The sequence below is a fragment of the Carcharhinus amblyrhynchos genome, chromosome 5 (genome assembly GCF_965287045.1).
Source record: "Carcharhinus amblyrhynchos chromosome 5, sCarAmb.v2.hapA, whole genome shotgun sequence".
Lineage (NCBI taxonomy): Eukaryota > Metazoa > Chordata > Chondrichthyes > Carcharhiniformes > Carcharhinidae > Carcharhinus > Carcharhinus amblyrhynchos.
This window is the reverse complement of record NC_137328.1, coordinates 8,468,445-8,490,512: the sequence shown is the minus strand read 5'-3', so window position 1 is coordinate 8,490,512 and position 22,068 is coordinate 8,468,445. Positions and strand designations below refer to the sequence as shown.

The window sequence follows — 22,068 nt, the reverse complement described above, 5'->3', positions numbered from 1 at the left end:
TGTCATTAAAAAAAACCCACCTGGTTCACTAAAGTCCTTTAAGGAAGGAAATCTGCCGTCCTTACCCGGTCTGGCCTACATGTGACTCCAGAGCCACAGCATTGTGGTTGACTCTGAAATACCCTCATGAATGGTGAATAAATGTTGGTCTACTCAGTGACACCCACATCCCATGAACCAATATAGAAAAAAAGCAAGTAACACAATGTCAAGTGCACTGAAGTCATCTTGAAGTGTAGTCATTGTTGTAACTGCGGCAACCAATTTACTCACAGTAAGATCTCGCAAATAGCCATATGATACCATGTTTCAATGGGCCTTATTGAGATGTAAAGAAAGACTTGCATTTGTATAGTGCCTTTTGTGGCTACCAACATCTCGAGTGATTTATAGCTGGTGAGGTGGTTTTGGAATGTGACTATTATTGTACGTAGGAAACACAGCATCCAATTTGCACACAGCAAACTCTCACAAACAGCAATGTGAAATGATCAAATGAGCTGTCTTTAAGATCTACTAAGGGATAAATCTAGCCAGGACACCAGGAATAACTCTGCTGCTCTTCCTCAGAATGGCACCATCTGAGTAGACAAATGGGGCCTTGGTTTAAAGTTTCAACCAAATAGTGGCTCCTTTGACAACACTGGTGCTGTCAGCATAGACTTTTGTGCGTAAGCCCCAAAGTGGGACTTGTGACTTGGAGGCAGGACATTCATTGTTAATACATATCTGAAATCGCACCGTAATGGGCGGAATTTTACAGCCCCTCCCCCGACTGTGGGATTTTCCAGTCCCGCTGAGGTCATTGGTCTTTTGAATGGCATTTTCAGGCCCGCATTCCTGCTGCGACAGGGCTTTAAAATTCCACCCATTCCCTCTGACAAGAGATTAAACAGTTTAGGCCTACGCTCCCTGGAATTTAGAAGAATAAGGGGAGATCAAATTGAGGTATCCAAGATGATATGAGGAAAGGCTGAGGGACTTGAGGTTATTTTCGTTAGAGAGAAGGTTAAGGGGTGACCTAATTGAGGCATACAAGATGATCAGAGGATTAGATAGGGTGGACAGTGAGAGCCTTTTTCCTCGGATGGTGATGGCTAACACGAGGGGACATAACTTTAAATTGAGGGGTGATAATTATAGGACAGATGTCAGAGGTAGGTTCTTTACTCAGAGGATAGTAAGGACGTGGAATGCCCTGCCTGCAGCAGTAGTGGACTCGCCAACTTTAAGGGCATTCAAATGGTCAGTGGATAGGCATATGGATAATATGGGAATAGTTTAGGTTAGAGGGTCATTAGATTGCTTCCACTGGTCAGCGCAACATCGGGGGCCGAAGGGCCTGTACTGCGCTGTAATGTTCTATGTTCTATGTAAAATATTTGGATGCAAACTTGAAATATTGTAACATTCAAGGATATGGGACAAGTCTAGGAAAGTGGGATTAATGTGCCTTTAGTGGTAGTTATTGTTGGTGCAGGCATGATGGGCTGAAGGGCCTTTTCAGCCTCTGTCAGTGGGATTTTCCAGCTTCACTCGCCCCAAAAACCGGAAGATCAATGGACCTTTATATTGCCCGCTGGATTTTCTGTCCAGCCTGCTACGATTCCTGTGGCAGGCGGGTCTGGAAAATTCCACCCTGTGACTGTGACTCTGTCACAACCCAGGTTGCTGGAACGTCTTTGACAGTTACTGGTTTAGCCCACATAAAAACTGGGGCCTAGCTGCGATGGACTGTATTCACATTTAGGTTTGATTTCATTCCTTAGATTGGGGAAGCAGCTTGAATAAGCTGAGGGAAATAAATCCACGTGCAATGCATTCTAACTCAGACCAGGGTGATAACTATAGCGATCATCTCACCATCCAGACAGATAATTCCCTAACACGTTGCAGTTTCGTTCCTGGCATTTCTAAGTTGCCAACCATTACAAAGACTTATTATAATATCTTTACTCAGAACTCACACAGGGAGCTCTCCCAGGCAGTGTGAACAGTGCATCATTCAATATTTTTTTTAACAAGACATGATTGCCAACTGTTCGCAGTGTTTTGATCAACATCTGGGTTCAAACAAAGGCATGCATTTGAGTGAAGCCAATCAAATAATTCGCAGTGACATTTGAGCAGTTCCTCTGTGCTGAGCAGCAGACCCAAGCACTTCATTCATGGCCCTACAATTGTCAAATCCATCTGTTTGCTAATTGCTTCTTCTGGTCCCATAGGCTTTTTTAACGTTCATTCATGGGCAGGTTGCAGGCTGAACCAGTTTTTGTTGCCCATCCCTCATTACCCTTGAATTTCCTGGGCCATTTCGGAGGGCAGTTAACAGCCATTGCTGTGGATCTGGCTTCACATGGAGATTCACGTGAGCCTTAGCTGTACCAAGCTGTTGTGCCACCGTGCCGCACCGTTACAGTCCAGCCAGAATCCCTCGGTCAAAGGTGCTCGGTATTTGAACGAGGGACTTGAGAACAGGAAAGGAAGGGACCACTGAGAGCCATGCCCTACCCTGACATTACTCCAATGGGTTGCTCCTGGGAGTCTGGTGTCCTTCTGGCAGTCGGACTCAGATGTGCTGTTAGCTCTCAGTAGGTGGGACCTCTGCCCCGAGGGTCTATATTCCAAGGGAAGACCCCTTGCTGGCCTCGCCACCACCTGATTGGTTTGTACTTCGGCCTGCCTTCCCAAAAAGATTTAACGTGTGTCTCGCGCTGGCTCTCCAACCAGCAACCAACAGCCCCTCAACAAAATTCCACCCATTATTAGCAACTTCTGCTTAAGTAATGCACCGTCCAAATGGAAAAACAAAGCTTCTTGCTTGCACTGCTGCCTCACAGCACCAGGGACCCGGGTTCGGTTCCCGGCCTGGGTCACCACACTGTGTGAAGTTTTGCACAGTCTCTCCGTATCTGCGTGGGTTTCCTCCGGGTGCTCTGGATTCCTCCCACTGTCCAAAGATGTGCGCGTTAGGGTGCATTGGCCATGCTAATTCTCCCTCACTGTACCCGAACAGGCGCCGGAGTGTGGCGATTAGGGGGATTTTTCACAGTAACTTCATTGCAGTGTTAATGTAAGCCTACTTGTGACACTAGTAAATAAACTTTAAATTTTCTGTACTTCAGATTTTACAATATTCCCAAGAGGAAGCTGGATATATACGTCTAAGAGGTAAAAAAAAAATGCAGGGGGGAAAGGCAAAGGACAGGAACAGATTGGATTGCACTCTTAGAGAGCCAGTTCATGCGCAGTGAACTAAACAACCTCCTCCTGTGCTATAGCATTCTACAGATCTATTAATTAATGATAACACCTCCTATATGAGCAGAAATATTTTACTTCCAAATACCAGTTTTAATGTGTGTGGTTTTTAGTTTACAATCAGTGGTAAACATTGGATGGTTTTATAATGTGCATTTGTGCTGAATGGGAGACAGGATTTGTTGAATTTATCTCACCTTTGACCCTGGAAGCTGGCCTGCATACGTTCATGCCCAATTTATAAGCAGATCCGAGGACTGAACAGAGTGTCTGACTCACTGTGCTGCCCCAGTCTCCTTGCAGGGAACTTTTCCCACAATTGTGTAAACAAATTGCGTAAAATTCCCTCACTGCACATTGAGCAGAGGTTTTTTTTTGGGGCAGCACCGTGGTACGGTGGGTTAGCACTGCTGCCTCACTGCTCCGGGTTCGATTCCAGCTCCGGGTCACTGTCCGTGCAGAGTTTGCACATTCTCATCGTGTCTGCGTAGGTTTTCCTCCGAGCACTCCGGTTTCCTCCCGCACTCCAAAGAGTTAGGTGGATTGGTCATGCTAAATTGACCCTCATTGTCATGGGGGTTAGAAGGGTCATTACACAGGGTGATGGGGATAGGACCTGGGTGGGCCTCTTTCTGCATTGTAGGGATTCTATGAAAAATTAAAATGAGAGTGAGGTTTCAGTCAGAGCTCAAGGGTTAGCTCCCACTCCTAATGACTTCGATGCTCCATTCCTAGTTATATAATTGCAAAACTTGTTATGTACTATTTCACTTACCATGCACCATCAGAAACATGCAGTCAACTTTTTCTCAACACGACTCAAAATCCTTTTCCATCACCTTCTTTTAACCCTCATCTATAATTATAGGTCAGATTGAATGGTTTATTTCTAATTTTATTTATTCCTGGGACATGGGCATTGATGGATAGCCAGCATTCATTGCCCATCCTCAGTTGCCTGAGGGAAGCCTGAGTGTCAACTCATTGCTGTGGTTCTGGAGTCACATGTAGGCCAGGCCTAATCCAAGGTGCGGCCAGAACAAGGTGACTTCTTGCAGGTTGTGCCCAGCATACCTTCTAACTCTATCTTCTACTCTCGTTCTGTGACTACATTCTGTACTCGCTTCCTTCTCTATGAACGGTATGCTTTGTCTGTATGGCATGCAAGAAACAATACTTTTCACTGTATACTAATACATGTGATAATAATAAATCAAATCAAATCAAGAACAGGTAAGGATGGCAAATGTCCTTCGCTAAAGGACATTAGTGAACCAATCGGGCTTTTCCAATAATCAATAACGGTTTCATAGTCACCAGTAGATTCTTAATTCTAGATTTTTTTTATTGAATTCAAATTCCACCATCTGCTGTGGCAGGATTTGAACCCCGGTCCCCAGAAGATTAGCTGAATTTCTGGATTAATAGTCCAGTGATAATACCAATTGGCCGTTGCCTTCCCGTATGTGGCAATTTTTGAGGAATTGCGCAGTGTTGCAAAATAAAGAGATACGCTGTCGAAGCTTTCTACCTTGTACTCATCAGAACCAGTCCAAGAACACCAAATTTCATTCATATCCAGTGTGTCAAGGAACATATCTTCATTTTCAGCGCTTTGCCTCAATGCTCTTTACGTATATAAAACGCTCGATGGGAAATAACAGATTGGAATTCATTTTATTCCATGTTGGCAGTTGGAGAAGATATCACGAGTGAGATCGGAAGGTATGTATTAGGGGTGATGAAAGCAAACTACTTCAGGTGCTGGAATCGGAAACAAAAACAGAAAATGCTGGAAAATCGCAGCAAGTCTGATGGCACTGGTAGAGAGAGCAGAGGGCTAACGTTTTTATTGAATTTAAGTTCCATCATCTGCCCTGGTGGGATTCGAACCCGGGTGCCCAGAGTATTAGCTGAGATTTTGGATTAATAGTCCAGCAATAATACCACTGGGCCATCGCCTCCTTGTATGTGGCATTTTGGGAGGGATTGGATGACGCTAAACGTTAGCTCTGTTCTCTCACCACCGTCAGATATATTAGGGGTGGTTCAACTCTCTGTGTGTGTGGACTAGCAGTCGGAGATGCCATTCTTTCAACAGATGTTAAACCACAGCCCCACAGCTTCCTGCTCGGGCAGACATAACAGATCCCCCTTGCATTATTCCAAAGGAGACCCTGGCCAATATTTATCTGGCAATCAACATCACAAAATAAAAGCAGTCACTATCTAGTCACTACCCTGTGCTGTAATTTTCGTTGTTCTTTTCTTTTTGGAAGGGTAAAGGGTTTTTGTTCAGCATGGTGCAGGCTTGGAGGGCCAAAGGACCTGTTCCTGTGTCGTAATTTTCTTTGCCTCTTTGTTCTATCACATTGCTGTATGTGGGAGCTTGCTGTGCGCAAATTAGCCACCACCTTTATTTCCTACTTTACCGCAGTGACTGCGCTTCAGAAAGTACTTCACTGGCTGCAGAGCGCTTTGAGGCTGTTGCGACAGGCGCTATATAAATCAAAGTCTTTTGTCCCAAGTCGGTGGGTTAAGGTCGAGTAACATTGCGTGTTGCTAGCCCAGCAAGGGGAGCAATTCACTCCTGCAGGCGTTCAGAGGAGCTCAGTGAGAATGAATGTGGCCATGTCAAGGACACAAGAGACAGAATTACGGAGCTCAGATCTACCGCTGGTCATCAGCACAGTAAGGATGCAAGCTCAGTCCTGCAGCCAAGGGAAATGTCTGGATGGCATTGTTATTGAAGGAAATACCGTCAGTGGGCTGAGCTTAGTCTGTCCGTGTATAATAACAGCTTTCATCTCCTGTGAAGCTGAAAAACACAAGACACGAGTGCAGGCATATTACCACAGAATGGTACAGCACTGAAGGAGGAGGCTATTTGGCCCATCGAGACTGTGCCAGCCCTTCCCAGAACAACCCAGTTAGTCCCCATAAGAGTCATAGGGTGGAATTTTCCCACGGGAATTGTAGTGGACGGGACAGAAAATTCGGCAGACCGTGTATCTCAGGTGGGAAATTCCGGCCTGGGGGCGAGAGTTTCCAGAAAATCCCGACCCACCGAGTGGGATTTTACGGCCTTGCTCCACCTGAGACCAGGGTGGTCAACTTTTTCTCAACACGACTCGAAATCCTTTTCCATCACTTTCTTTTAACCCTCATCTGTAATTATAGATCAGATTGAATGGTTTATTTCTAATTTTATTCATTCGTGGGACATGAGATCAATGGACCTTCCTATTGTGTGCCCCTCACCCGCTCTGACCCCGTAGTGGGCAGGGCAGTAGGATTCGAGTGGTGGAGTTTTACAGCATGAACAGGGGGCCTAGAACCTATCATAGGCTCTGCAGTGTAGAGGGAGGCCACTTGGCCCATCGAACCTACGCCAACAACAATCCCACCCAGGCCCTGCCCCCGTCACCCCACACATTTACCCTCCAAATACCCCTGACATGAAGGGGCAATTTAGCATGGTCAATCAACCAAACCCACACATCTTTGGACTATGGGAAGAAACCGGAGCACCCGGAGGAAACCCACGCAGATATGGGGGGAATGTGCAGCCTTCACACAGACAGTGACCCGAGCCAGGAATCGAACCCTGGTCTCTGGTGCTGTGACGTAGCTGTGCTAACCATTGTACCACCCTACTTCAGGTGGAGTATGAAATAAAGTCAATTTGCTGGTGTTTTATAGCAAACCTTTTGCATTTTTAAAACAGAAAATACCGTTTCTTTAAATGTACGTAATGAGGGTGAGTCAGACTGAAATTGGAAAGCTGAATGTTCCTGAAAGTTCTGCGCCTGATGTGCAAGAATGATAATTGATGGCTTGAAGCTTTATTTTTCCAATTAAGGAAGGAATGTGTCAGCCCAAATTTTCCATGGGTCCCATTGTTCACTCTGATCCCAACAGAACCTTAATCCTCATATGGTGGGTGGCACAGTGGTTAGCACTGCTGCCTCACAGCGCCAGGGGCCCAGGTGACTGTGTGGAGTTTGCACATTCTCCCCATGTCTGTGTGGGTTTCCTCCGGGTGCTCTGGTTTCTTCCCACAGTCCAAAGGTGTGCGGCTTAGGTTGATTGACCATGAGAAATTGCCCATTGGGACTAGCTAAGGTAAATGCCTTGGGTTACGGGGATAGGGCCTGGGTGGGGTTGTGGTCAGGGCAGACTCGATGGACCGAATGGCTTCCTTCTGCACTGTAGGATTCTATGATCTCTTTTTATTCCAAATTTTACTTTTGAGTGAGCTGGAAAGTTGAATGTAAGTAATCATTTGTAAAATGGATGGTCTAATTTCAGATCATAACTTCCCAAATATGGTCTGGCAGCAAGTTTCACTCCCTGTTCTCAGAACTGTTGTAGAATTTCTATTTCCCAGAGATGATACTAGTTTCACTAAGTGCGCAACTGGTTTATTTACAATTCTTTTAAAATAAATTTCTGCGATCACAAAATATCTGCACCATACTTACCCAAGCTCAAATTTCCAGCAGCTTTGCTGGCATCTGTTTGTTTTTGCTCTGAGTCCACACCCAAGCTTAACCAATCAAGCACAGTGAGCGTAGTTTGATTGCCAGACTCACTCAATCAAAAACAGAAAAATTAAAAAGTTGAACACAACAATTACTGACATTCCAGAATGATTTTTGGACACACTTAAATGTGCAAAGGAAGTTCGCACCAAGTGGCAATTGTTAATTTTGAGTCTGAGATAGGTATACCTTTGACAAGGGATATGGGCCCATGGAGGATTTATGGAGGTCTTTAACAATTCATTTATGGGATGTGGGCATTTCTGGCTAAACCAACATTTATTGCCCATCCTTAGTTGCCCATGATAAGATGGTAGTGAGCTATCTTGTTGAACCACTGCAGTCCTTGAGGTGTAAGTAGGGTGCTGTCAAGGAGGGTGTTTCAGGATCTTGACCCAGTGACAGTGAAGGAACGGTGATATATTTCCAAGTCAGGATGATGAGTGACTTAGAGGGGAACCTTCAGGCCCTGGATTCTTCATCAGGACCTTGAGTTTAAAGTTTACATTTATTTAGTCGTGTCACAAGTAGGCCTACACTAATACCATAATGAAGTTGCTATGAAAATCGATGTGGGTACAGTCTACAGCCCCCTGTACATTTGGCATCCCCACGATGGCTGTGAAAGCCAGGGCTTCCTGCTGGGTCTGGTCCAGGTCAAATTTAATATACAGTCTGGGCATACTGGGCATCCCTGACTTGTGGATGGACGATTGGAAAATGACACAAAGGCCTCCACTGGATGGATCAGGTGGCATAAAAGTTTAAGGTGGCTGTCACTCTTACAGCTACTGGAAGTGGGTGCCCTCCTCTGTGCCCCAAGGTGCCAGGCCCTGCAACAAATGGCACGGGTGTCACACTGTCTCCTTTTGGAGCCCCAGCTATCAGCAGCTTGCAATGATTGTCAGTTGTTCAAAGGACACTCGAGTGCGGAATTGCCAGGATCTCCGCTCCCTCCCTCTCCCCCCCCTCCCCCTTTTGGGGTGAATGGTGGCCATATTCTGCCTCTCTCTGTATTCCTGCGAAGGGTAAGGCTTGGCCTCTTCTGCCCGTAAGTCATCCTCCTGCTTCCCCTCCTCAGTTCCAGCAGCAACTAAAAAAACAGCAAGCTCAATGGGTTGCATTGCAAAAGCCATCTCGTCAATCTGAAGAGGTGGGGTATTTTGGGGAAGGAGATGGAGAGATTAAAGAACTCTGCTTGCCCCCAGCCCAGCAACACAAACCCCCCATACCCCCACCCCACAGACTCCCAGAACCACACAGTCTCCATACCCCACCACAAACCCCTAGCAACACAAACTCCCCATACCTCCCCACAGACCCCCAGCAACCCACACTCCCTATAACCCCCACACCCAGCAACACACTCCCCATACTCCCCACACACCCCCAGCAACACACTTCCCATAGCCCCCCACAGACCCCCAGCAACACACACTCCCCATCCCCACCCACACACCCCCAGCAAGCCACACTGTCCATACATCCCACATATCCCCCAGCAACACACACTCCCCACACCTCCCACAGACACCCCAGCAACACACACTCCCCATAACCCCCACAGACCTCCAGAACCACACACTCCCCATTTTCTCTTACACACTCCCAGTAACACACACTGCCCATACCCCCCACACACTCCCAGTAACACTCCCCATACCTCGCCACGCACCCCCAGCAACTCACACTCCCCATACCGCCCTCCCCGCAGAACTCCCAGCAACACACACTCACCATACTCCCCATAGAGACCCCCAGCAACACACACTTCCCATTCCGTCCCAGGCCCCCAAACTCGCCATACCTCCCACACCCACCAGAACCTCCCCCACACCCCACTCACAAACACACCCAGGACCCACGCAGTAGTGGCCACAGACAGTGCTGCTTGACAAGTCCTGAGGCTGCAGCACTGCCACTCTTCAGAGAGTTTCCAGCCCGTTACCCACCAGCAACTGTGCTGGCTGTTGCCTGCACTAGGACCAGAGGTCAGAGCTCTGAGCCAAGGGACCATCCTGAGAAGCTGACATTGGACCCCATGAATAACAACAGCACCCCAATCCTCCCCCACACAATAACAGCAGCCCCCCCCCCCCGACTCGAAACACAACAACCCCCTGAGCAGCGTGGAGCATTTGAAAGCAGAGACTTACCTCCTCGCTCACCCACTCTGCTCAAGCGCCTGAATGTGACTTTTATACTTGAGATGTTTCCCTGATCGATTTGGCTGCAGTGAACAAGGTGGTTAAGGGAGGAGAGCTGGGACGATTGGGGGTGAACCTCACTAATTACATTCTGATGAATGAACATTGATGTTTCGCCCATTTTGAGTCGGCTCCCGATCGTGCCGAATATTTTTCTTGGTCAAATGGAAATAGGCGCGAAAGTGGGCACCATTCCCGTTAGTCACGTCACAGCCGATTTTACAACCAGTTCCCGCTGCAAAATGAGCACGATGAGGTCATTAAATTCTGTCCACAATGTCAGCATTTGAGATCAATGATTTATTATTGTCACATGTATACAGTGAAAAGTATTGTTTCCTGTGCATTATACAGACAAAGCACACTGTCCATGGAGAAGGAAAGGAGGGGACGCAGAATGTAATGTTACAGTCATAGCAAGAGAAAGATCAACATAATGTGAGGTAGGTCCATTCAGAAGTCTGACAGCAGCAGGGAAGAAGCTGTTCCTGAGTCAGTTGGTATGTGACCTCAGACTTTTGAATCTTTTTCCCAACAGATGAACATGGAAGAGAGTATGTCCGGGGTCCTTAGGGACCTTACATGCACTGGCTGCTTTTCTGAGGCAGCAGGAAGTGTAGACAGAGTCAATGGATGGAAGGCTGATTTGCGTGATGGACTGGGCCTTGTTCACGATTCTTTGTAGTTCCTTGCAGTCTTGAACAGAGCAGGAGCCATACCAAGCTGTGATACAACCAGAAAGAATGATTTCTATGGTGCATCTGTAGAAGTTGATGAGAGTCTTAGTGGACGTGCCAAATTTCCTTAGTTTTCTGAGAAAATAGAGGCGTTGGTGGGCTTTCTTAACTGTAGTGTCGGCATGGGGGGGACCAGGACAGGTTGCTGGTGATCTGGACGCATAAAATTTGGAGCTGTCAATCATTTCTACTTCGTCCTATTGACGTAGACGGGGCATACCTTCCAGTGCGCTTCCTGAAGTTGATGACTATCTCCTTCATTTTGTTGACTTTGAGGGAGAGATTATTGTTGCCGCATCAGTTCACCAGATTCTCTATCTCATTCCGGTACTCTGTCTCATCATTGTTTGAGATCTGACCCACTATGGTGGTGTCATCAGCAAACTTGAAAAGCGAGTTGGAGAGGAATTTGGCCACACAGACATAGGTGTATAAGGAGTATAGTCAGGGGCTGAGCACGTAGCCTAGTGGGGCACCGGTGTTGAGGGTGATTGTGGAGGAGGTGTTGTTGCCTATCCTTACTTGTGCTCTGTGAGTTAGGAAGCTCAGGATCCAGTCACAGAGCGAGGAGCCATGCGCCACGATGACCTGTCCTCAGAACATTTAAGGGTGTTAAAAGCATTTGCATAAATAGCAGATTCACATGTAGTAGCTCCAATCTGAATTGTTCCAATTGGTCCCACTCCCCTGCTCCTTCTTCACAGACTTAACATCTTTCCTTTACAAGTGTTTATCCTGTTCCCTTTTGTACATTCAATCTGGTTCCACTGCCTTTTCGAGCAGTTCATTCCGAGTCGCTGTGTTTAAAAAAAAACCCTCCACTTCCCTTTGGTTCATCTGCCACTCAGCGTAAATCTTTGTCCATAAAATCATAAGATATAGAAGCAGAATTAGTCCATTCGGCCCATCGGCTCTACCGTGTCATTCAATCCTGGCCGATAAGTTTCTCAATTGCATTCTACCGCTTTTTCCCGGTGACCTTTGATCCCCTTACCAATCAAGAACCTATCTATCTCTGTCTTAAATACATTCAATGACCTCCTCTGTGGCAATGAATTCCACAGATTCACCACCCTCTGGCTGAAGAAATGCCTCCTCATCTCAGTTCTGACCCTTTACTCTGAGTCCGCACCCTTGGATCCTAGTCTCAGCTATTAATGTCCACTTTATCCAGGCCTTTCCATATTCTGTATGTCTCAATGAGACTCCCTCCTCATCCTTCTAATCTCCATTGAGTACAGACCCCGAGTCCTCAAATGCTCCTCAAACACCTCCCGGTTGCCTGCCAATAGAAACAGCTTCTTGTTATTTGTCCACGCCAAAACCCTTCACGATTTTCAACACCTTTGAGAGAGCAGGTGAATGTGCGGCTGCCAAACAGCTAACCCACTCTAACTGGAAGGTAATGCTTTGCAATGTCCTTTCTTCCCATTCATCCACTCTCTTTTTAGGGTCCTCGAAACTTAGAAGATAGGAGCAGCAGGAGGCCATTTGGCCCTTCGAGCCTGCTCTGCCATTCATCACGGCCATGGCTGATTGCCCAATTCAATAGCCTAATCCTGCTTTTTTCCATAATATTAGATCCCATTCCCCCCAAGTGCTATCCGGCTGACTCTTGAATATATTTAATGTTTTGGTATCGACTATTTCCTGTGGTAATGAATTCCACAGGCTCTCCACGTTTCAGATGTAGAAATGGCTCATCTCTGTCCTAAATGATCTACCTAAAATCCTCAGACTGTGACCCCTGGTAACTCATTGCACAATTGGCACTTAATTTTTAAATTTATTTTGTTTACTCCCCCACCATCAGGAACATCCTCCTTGCATCTACCCTGTCTAGTCCTGTTAGAGTTTTATAAGTCTCAATGAGATTCCCCCCCCCCCCCTCATTTGTCTGAACTCCAGTGACAACAACCCTAACCTTGTCACTCTCTCCTCATACATCAGTCCTGCCATCCCTGGAATCGGCCTGGTAAACTTGCACTGCACTCCCTTGAGAGCAAGGACATCCTTCCTCAGAGGGTCCATTCACTAGAGCAATTTTGGCATATTATCAGGCATTGTGGTTTGGCAGTTCACCATGCTGTGCCTTCAGCGTACAATTACCATCGAACATCTTGCTCTAATCAGATGTGGTTTCAAGCCTAACATTTCTGTACATCTTGCATTGAGGCTACGGCTCCCAGAATATCTGCTATATTACAGGGTGGATAGAATTCTAATGTGCAAGACTGCCCGCTAACAGAAATAAAAGCAATTATTTCACTTCAGAAGGACCGCAGCGTCTGGAGAAGAATGCACCTCAGTCCAATGCCGGCCATAGTCTACTTATTCTCATTTCCAACAGCAACAACATTTGGCAGTGTGCTCAAGTTGGGATGCCTCACATTGGAGGCGATGCTGGATAATGTTACTCCAGGCACACCGCTGAAAACAACCCTGTGCCCTCACTGATTGTCCGCACCACTGAAGAAAAGCTCCCAAGAAGTCCATTTTAGTCTTCGCTCTCTACCCCTGGACCATGGAAGGCTGTTTCTCTTGTAACTGATCCATGTGAAATGCTTAGGCCAAGGAGCGGGTCAGCAGTGGAATTTTGTCCATAATTCTTTTTACTGCATAATTCCCTCAAAAAGCACAATGACTTCAATCAGGCCATTGAGGTTGGCCTATTGGAGCATGAACTCCCTGATTAAGGAGTCAATTGATGGGCCAGTCAAGGAATCTCTTTCTTGTATTTAACCAGGACTGTCAGTTCCTCTGGCACTCCCGAAGGTAGACTGCTGACTGCGAGCACTCTGTGTATTGCTGTTGGAATTGTAAATAAAGGAATTTTGGTGAAGGAACTTCTGCTTCCGAAGACTTATTACAAAATACCATGCACTAAAAATGCTGCCTAATTTGCCTACCAGCTTGACATCTAGCTTGTTTTACTTATGTTGTCATTGTACACTTCCAGGGCTACTCAAGATAGTTTGGTATGGCTCCTGCTCTGCCCAAGACCACAAGAAGCTACGAAAGGTCATGAATGTAGCCCAATCCATCACGCAAACCAGCCTCCCATCCATTGACTCTGTCTACACTTCCCGCTGCCACGGAAAAGCAGTCAGCATAATTAACGACCCCACGCACTCTGGACATTCTCTTTTCCACCTTCTTCCATCGGGGAAAAGATACAAAAGTCTGAGGTCACATACCAACCGACTCAAGAACAACTTCTTCCCTGTTGCCATCAGACTTTTGAATGGACCTACCTCACATTAAATTGGTCTTTCTTGAAGCCCTGTCTATGACTGAAACACCACATTTGACACTCTCTCCTTTCCTTCTCTATGAATGGTATGTTTTGTCTTTAAAGCATGCAAGAAACAATACTTTTCACTGTATGTTAATACATGTGACAATAATAAATCAAATCAACTCAAAGACATTTCTGTTCCGTTCAATGTTTTGTGGATGGTTTTTAGCAAGGGCATAATTACACTTGCATAAAGCTCTTCTTAGGGTAAAAATAAGTTAAGAGGAAATTCAATAGAGGTGTTGAAAATGATTAAGGTAAATCAAAGAAGCTGCTTTCAGAGACAGAAGCGTCTACAAACAGAGCTCCCAGATTTCCAGTAATTGGTTTAACATAAACCTGGCAGGGATGTGTGGTCTTTATTTTTAGACGATGGATTTCTGTGATCTGGAATCTGCCTGAAAGTGCGGTGGAAGTAGATTTAATAGCAAATCCCAAAAGGGATTTAAATAAAGCACTTGAAAAGAAGAAAATTGCAAAGCTATGGGGGAAAGAGCAGGAGTGTGAGACTAATTGGAGAGCTTTTTCAAGGAGACGGCACGAACATAATGGGTTGAATGGCCTCCTGTGCTGCGAGATTTCACGGTGTGATATAGAAAGGGAAATGATTAATCGATCCAAACATCGGGCCTTTATTTAGTTGCAATTAACCTGGAAATGTGCACCCATATTGTTTGTAGAAGACTGAGCATAAGTGGATGACACGGGCAACTCTGGGTTTAGCTTTGGAGTACTTCTCCATTCATTCATACTAAAGTAAATCTGCGGGATAGAAAGTGGATCATGTGGGGTAAGATTTGATGCCGCGAATGTGCCACAGCAGTCAAGCAGCTCTTTAATGCAGTGCAAGCTCTCGGGCTGTAGAAACTGTCGACTGTGTTGCGGGGTTAATTCTGTGCACAGCGTGGAAAGAGCAACGTGCGCAGTCTCTTTTCTGTCACAGCCTGACAGTTCTCTAACCACTGCACCTTGCAAAGGTGGCTGCGGCTGGGGTGTGTTGGGCTGCAAGGAGAGGTCAGAAAGGCTAATCATCCCTGTCGAGAAGTGAGAAGTGGCAGATCCCTCCCTTAAAGGCCCTGGGTGACATCAAAGCAGTGGCTTTTATGGGATCAAATTTATTGCATTCAACTTCACAACTTGCCAGAGCAGGACTTGAACTCACAATGTGGGGTTGCCAGTCTAATACCATAATTATTAGATTATCCGGTCCGATAGATCTGTTGAATGTTGACAATGTGAAACTAACTGAGCAACATCATTCGTATGTTTAAAGAATTGTGCATCGCTTATTGTGACTAACTAAGACTAAGAGAGAACTTCAGGTTTCTAGGTGTCCAGATCGGCAACGACCTGTCCTAGTTCCTCTGCGCTAATTAAGAAAGCCCATTAACGCCTCTACTTTTTCAGGAGGTGAAGGAAATTTGGTATGTTAGCTGCGACTCTCAGCAACGTTTACAGATGCACCATAGAAAGCATTCTTTCCGGATGTATCACAACTTGGTATGGCTCCTGCTCTGTCCAAGACCACATGTAATTACAAAGGGTCACGAATGAAGCCCAGTCCACCACACAAACCAGCCTCCCATCCATTGACTCTGTCCACACTTCCCACTGCCTCGGAAAAGCAGCCAGCATTATCAAGGACCCCACGCACTCGGACATTCTCTCTTCCACCTTCTTCCATCGCGAGAAGGATACAAAGTCTGAGGTCACGTACCACCTGACTCAAGGTCAGCTTCTTCCCTGCTGCCGTCAGACTTTTGAATGGACCTATTTTATATTAAGTTGATCTTTCTCTACACCCTAGCTATGATTGTCACACTACATTCTGCACCCTGTCCATTCTTCCTCTATGAACGGTATGCTTTGTCTGTATAGTGGGTAAGAAACAATACTTTTCACTGTATCCCAATACATGTGACTATAAGAAATCAGATCAAATCCATTCAAATCAAATCAGCCTAAGATAGCACAAATGTTGAAAGCTGGTAACAATGCCATCATGTCATTAAAAAACAATGTCAATGCTTTTTGGACATAGATACTTATGCACAAAAAACATACAGGTGACTGGGTGATTTTAGGACATCTTGTGAGTAGGACTAAAGGGCAAATCTTCTTGAGGATGTGACCTATTGGAGATGCCCCCTAAAAGACAATGTAGATCCAGTACGTTTGTCATGTTCGTCGCAGCATCTTTTAACACTGATGGCTCACCCCCAGAGACTTGTTAAATTATATTAGCTTCAGATGAGTGTAAAGTCATCAGAGTAACTGAGATTTATCTCTTTGAGACTCAGCGACTTTTACTTCGGATGGCAAAAGGCGATGTGACCTTTTTTTTAATGTCACCTAGTGGAGGATTTATCTCCCAATCTGAATGCTAACACATTTTTAACTGGTTTTTAAATGCAATTAAATGTCATGCTGGAATAATGGAAAGGAATAGAAATAAGGGGAGTGGGTGATCAAAAGGATTAAGGATTTATTATCCAATCGCCAGTGCCCTTTTATAAAGCCAAGATGTCAAAGAACAGTACAGCACAGGAACAGGCCCTTCGGCCCTCCAAGCCTGCGCTGATCATAATGCCTGCCTAAACTAAAACCACATGCGCTTACCGAGTCCATATCCTTCCATTCCCATCCTATTCGTGTGTTCATCTAGTTGCCCCTTAAATATCTCTATCGTACCTGCTCCCACCACCTCCCTGGACAGCGCCCTCTATGTTAAAAACTTGCCCTCTAAACTTGTCCTCTAAACTTTTCCCCACGCATCTTGAACCTATGTCCCCTATGTCATACCCAATCGTGGCTTACTCCATGTTGTGGTGCATTACATAATCAAAATAGAGAAAACTACAGTATTGGTAATGATCATGGACAGTTATTTCAAAAGTAAGGCATGCTTCGGGCAACAAAATAAGCAGAAATGTAATGGATTTGATCTGTTCGTGTGCATTCTACGCTGACCTTGGAGAAGTTTACCCAGGAAAAGCAAACAGCTTCGTGACGCAGATTTCCCATTTTCCAAGCACAGTTCAAATCCGATGCCAAGTCAAGGAGACTCCGAATATACAGCAACAGTCACATCAGCAAGCAGGGCATGCAGCCAATCACATCGAAGCATTCTCACAGACAGCAAACTAAGAAGTTAAAATTCTTGAATCCATCATTTGAATTTTCGTTTGAGCAAAATAAAAGCTTTGATTTAGATAAAAACAAAAATGAAATATAAACAGACTTAAAAATATATATTATTTAAAATTGTGTGGAGTTCTGTGAAGGGCAGCATGGTAGCACAATGGTTGGCACTGCTGCCTCACAGCGGCAGGGACCCGAGTTCAATTCCTGACTTGTCACTGCCTCTGCAGAGTTTGCACGTTCTCCCCATGCCTGCATGGGCTTCCTCCGGGTGTTCTGGTTTCCTTCCACAGTCCGAAAGATGTGCTGGTTAGGTTGATTGGCCATGCTAAATTGCCCTGCAGTGACAGGGATTCTAGCAGGGAATAGGGCCTAGGTGGGACCGTGGCCAGCGCAGACTCAATGAGCCAAAGGGCCTTTTCCTGCACCGTAGCGACTCTATGATTTTTTTGCTCAGTTCTCAGCAGGAGGCCGTCTCCACGCGGGGGGCTGAATAATATGAGGGGTGCAGAAGGGCGTGCAAATGGGGCACCTCTCCCAGAAGCGGAGTCAACATGGAGCTCACCCACTCCACGCCAAACCCGCCCATCCCCCCGCCATTCCCACACAGTTGTAACGTAGTGAGGGTGAGTGAAACAATGAAAGACCAAGGAGGACTCGTGCTCCTTGCCATGAATGATGTCCCACCATTCTTCCTGGCAAACCAGTTAAACTCAGTTGAACAAACTGAGGGACAGTGCAAAGAAAGAAAAATGAAGCAGAAATGAAACTTAAAGCATCCACCAAAGGGAAGACAATTATTGGATTTTTCCTCTGGTTGAAGGAGCTGGAATCTGAGGGCCACTGTTTAAAGATAAAGGGGTTTCCCATTGAAGACAGGGAAGAAGGGGAATTTTTCTTCTCTCAGAGGATGGTGAGTCTTCTCTTCCTCAAAGGCAATGGAAGCAGAGTTCTTGAATATTTTTGAGGGGGGAATGGACAGATTCTTGGTGAGCAAGGGGGTGGTATGTTATTGGAGTCATTGGGAAGTAGATCTGAGGTTACATCACATCAGCTATGATTTAATTAAATGGCAGAGCAGGCTCGAAAGGCCTATTCCAGTTCCTTGTTTGTACGTTTGGATGCCCAGGGCTTGAGAATGAAAATCAAGCTTGATTGTTGAGTGCAGTACTGAGAGAGCGCTGCATTGTTAACGGCTCCATTGATTTACTTGAGTAAATGTACTGTTTTGAAGGAGACCAGTGGAGTTATCCTGGACCAATTTCATTGATCATTATCACATTATTGCTTGTGGGAGCTTGCTGTGCACAAATTCGCTGCTGCATTTCCGCCTTTGCCATTGGGTCACGAGGGCGCAACCTCACCGGCCATTCACACCCTACTGAGTGAGAATATGATAATCAGCCACATCTCCATTAACTGCAGTGGACCAAAAAATTCCATCGGTGTGAACAGCCAAAAAACTATCCCCCACTGGCGACATTTCGAGAGCAAAGTGCTTTGAAAGGCGCTATATGAATGCAAGCCTTTTCTTTTTAAAAAATTGAGTGGAGCATCTTTCTACAAATTAGATGTAGCTCTTGGGGCTAAAGGGATCAAGGGACATGGGAGGACAGAGAGATTGAATAGACTGGGTCTGTACTCGTTGGAGTTTAGGAGGCTGAGGGGGGATCTTATAGAGACATATAAGATAATGAAGGGGCTAGATAGGGTAGAGGTAGAGAGATTCTTCCCACTTAGAAACGTTGGCAAAACTAGAGGGCGCAGCCTCTAAATAAGGAGGGGTGGTGCAATTTAGATCAGAGTTGAGGAGGAACTTCTTCACTCAAAGGGTGGTGAATCTCTGGAATTCTCTGCCCGTTGAAGTGGTGGAGGCTGCCTCGCTGAATATATTTAAGTCACGGGTAGATAGGTTTCTGATAGACAGGGGAATTAAGGGTTATGGGGAGAAAGCGGGAAAGTGGAACTGATCCAATTCAGATCAGCCATGATCTTATTGAATGGCGGGGCAGGCTCGAAGGGCTAGATGGCCTACTCCTGCTCCTATTGCTTATGTTCTTATGATCAGCATATTGAATTCAACGATCAGCTATAAATGAATGACAGAGCAAGCTCAAAGGGCCGAATGGCCTATTCCTGCTTCTAGTTTCTAGTTTCCAGGTGACATCTGTGGCAGTCATACTGCAGCTCATGCCGTGACTCATATTGATACCACGAGGTGCTCTCATTGGGTTGAGGGATGGACTGCGGCCAGGATGATTCATCACCTTGAAGAAGATTAGTAAAGTCTGCAACTGAGCTGTTTCTTCTGGAAGCTCAGATAACTCTTTTACAATAGACATAAAATAAAAGGCCCCTGATGCAGTGAAGCAATGGAGATCGGGTCAGGGATTCCTGATATTGAGAACCCTCCCACACTCCGAAAAGAGCACTTGAAGATGGATCTGTTCAATATATAACAATTACATCGGCTACAGCCGCTGGCGTTAAATCCCAGAACTCCTTCTTCGACTGCTTAAAAAGCCTCTTTTCATACTCAATGCAAAAGCTCCCTGCTTAACAAGGTCTCCTTTAGCTTATTTTAACTCGGTAAATGCTCCAACGTGCACACATTTCTCAGGGAGACGACCGAGCAACAGAATGTGTGTTATTTAGCGATCACTAACACGCTCTTTCACTCATTCGCTTAGCAAACATATCTCACATTTAACCTTTCCACATAAAAAAGACCCCTCCGTGGTATAGCATAATAATGGTCTCTGAAAAACCATAACAGATTGTCAAAGCTACAAGAATTGCTTTTGGGGGGGTGGTGGGGTCAGTGGGAGAAGAGATTTCGGGTCAGGATTTTTTTTTTTGTTGCTGTTGTGTGCCTTTCGCAATGAGGAGTGACCCAGCTTCCCTTTCACTCCGTCAACATGCATCAGTATTATAAATCAAACAGAGGCTTTGGGCCTGTGGTTGCCACGGCAACTGCTTCACGGCAAGTTATTTATAGAGCCCTGCATTTGCCACAGTTCAACATATTTAATGTGCAGTGCAGCCGTGGCGAGGACAAATCAATACGATATGTATTGTATCGAAAGCAGTTCGTTTGGCATCGCCGGGGAAACAGCCATCCTTCTGACTAAAAATACATTCTCAAATTACAAAGAACACCAGGCATAGCCAGGAACCCATCCTAATCCAGTAATTATTATAACTTGCGTTCTCCGGCATGTGGAAACCGCAAACAACATTCAGACGGCTGCCACACTATAAAATGGGTTAATAATATCAAGCAATGTTGGATAATGGAATGAGTCTCAGCTGGGTTAGTGTATAAATGCACCACCTGCTGTGTAATAAGCTACATAGATGAGGGTAATCATAGGTTTGTTCCCCGGGCTTAGCAGATTGATACCAACGCAGCAGTAGTGGGGGGCGGAGTACAGGGCGGGGGGCACTCAACATTTTTCCTCAGTGTCCCAGGCTACTTGAGAGTTTTTCTTTAAAGTTTATTTATTAGTCACAAGTAGGCTTACGTTAATGAAATGACTGTGAAAATCCCCTAGCCGTCACACTCCAGCACCTCCTTGGGTACGCTGAGGGAGAACTTGGCATGGCCAATCCGCCGAACCAGCACGTCTTTGGGACGAAACCAGAGCACCCGGAGGAAACCCACGCAGACACAGGGAGAACGCGCAGACTCCGCACAGACAGCGATCCAAGCCGGGAGTTGAACGCAGGTCCCTGGTGCTGTGAGGCAGCAGTGCTAACCACTGTGTCATCGTGCCACCCAGAGAGGGAAACCTGTTCCTGAATTTAGTAACACCCTTGCTCCATCGCAATAGATAATGCTCAGACACGGCATACCAATGGCCAAAATGCATATTCTGAGGGTCTTTCCTCCTGGTTTTAAGTTCAACGCAAATTAGAGGAACAGCATCTTATCTTCTGGCTAGGCATGTTACAACCTTCTGCTCGCAACGTCAAATTCAACAATTTCAGATGATTAGCTGTACCCCACCTCAACCACTTTGTTTTCATTTTATTTAATTTTTAACTGTTCTCTACCTTTTATTTCTTTATTGTCTTTCTTCATTTTTCTTCCCCCCACCTCTTTCCCCCTATTTTATCAAAGTTTATTTATTACTCAGAAATAGGCTTATATTAACACTGCAATGAAGTTACTGTGAAATTCCCCTAGTCACCACACACTGGCACCTGTTTGGGTAAATGCATCTAACCAGCACGCCTTTTAGATTGTGGGAGGAAAGCAGAGACTTTTCTTCCCCGTTGCTTCTCGTTTTCCCCCTTTTTCTCAATTTTACCTCTCTCCCACGCATCTCTCTCCTCCACTCACATCTTCATTTGTCACAGTTTACCCTCTGATGTCAGCTTCTATTCTCTCTATGGACTGCCATTAGCAGCCTTTCCCCCTTGTTTTGTGACTATGACTCATTTTTCATTCTCTCACCTTGCAATATAAATATCTCCCGCTTTCTATGCCTTTTTACCTTTGACGAAGGGTCATCTGGACTCGAAACGTCAGCTCTTTTCTCTCCTTACGGATATTGCCGGATCTGCAGAGGTTTTACAGCATTTTCCATTTTGCTTTCAGCCTGGCATGTCCTAATCAGTCCATAGTGGCCCACCCATCCCCTGCCACCTCTACATTCTTCCTGACGGGATGCATGACTGATACCAGAAAATAGAAGTCTGTTGGCATGTGGGAGAGACAGGATTGGCTTGGGGGGGTGGGGGGGGTGGGTGTTGGTGAGGCGGGGGAACAGAGGCAGCTCCAAGCTGGGAAAACATCCCCTCACAGTGTCTAATGTCACTTGGTAGCTGCATAACACAGTAATATGTGAACATGGAGCAGGCGTAAGCCAGTCAAG

General features: G+C 45.8%; 1 protein-coding gene across 2 annotated transcripts in view; it reads right to left on the bottom strand.

Moving 5' to 3' along the window:
• The window catches only part of plppr1 (phospholipid phosphatase related 1), a 153,201-nt gene extending 131,355 nt beyond the window's left edge, over window positions 1-21,846 (bottom strand). Inside the window, exon 1 of one of the 2 annotated variants that reach the window (XM_080188460.1) lies at window positions 21,648-21,846. The gene's annotated coding sequence lies outside the window, so the exon portion shown is untranslated. The remainder of the gene's footprint in view (window positions 1-21,647) is intronic. The other variant, XM_080188459.1, reaches the window with a different exon arrangement.
• Between the last annotated feature and the right edge of the window lie 222 nt (window positions 21,847-22,068).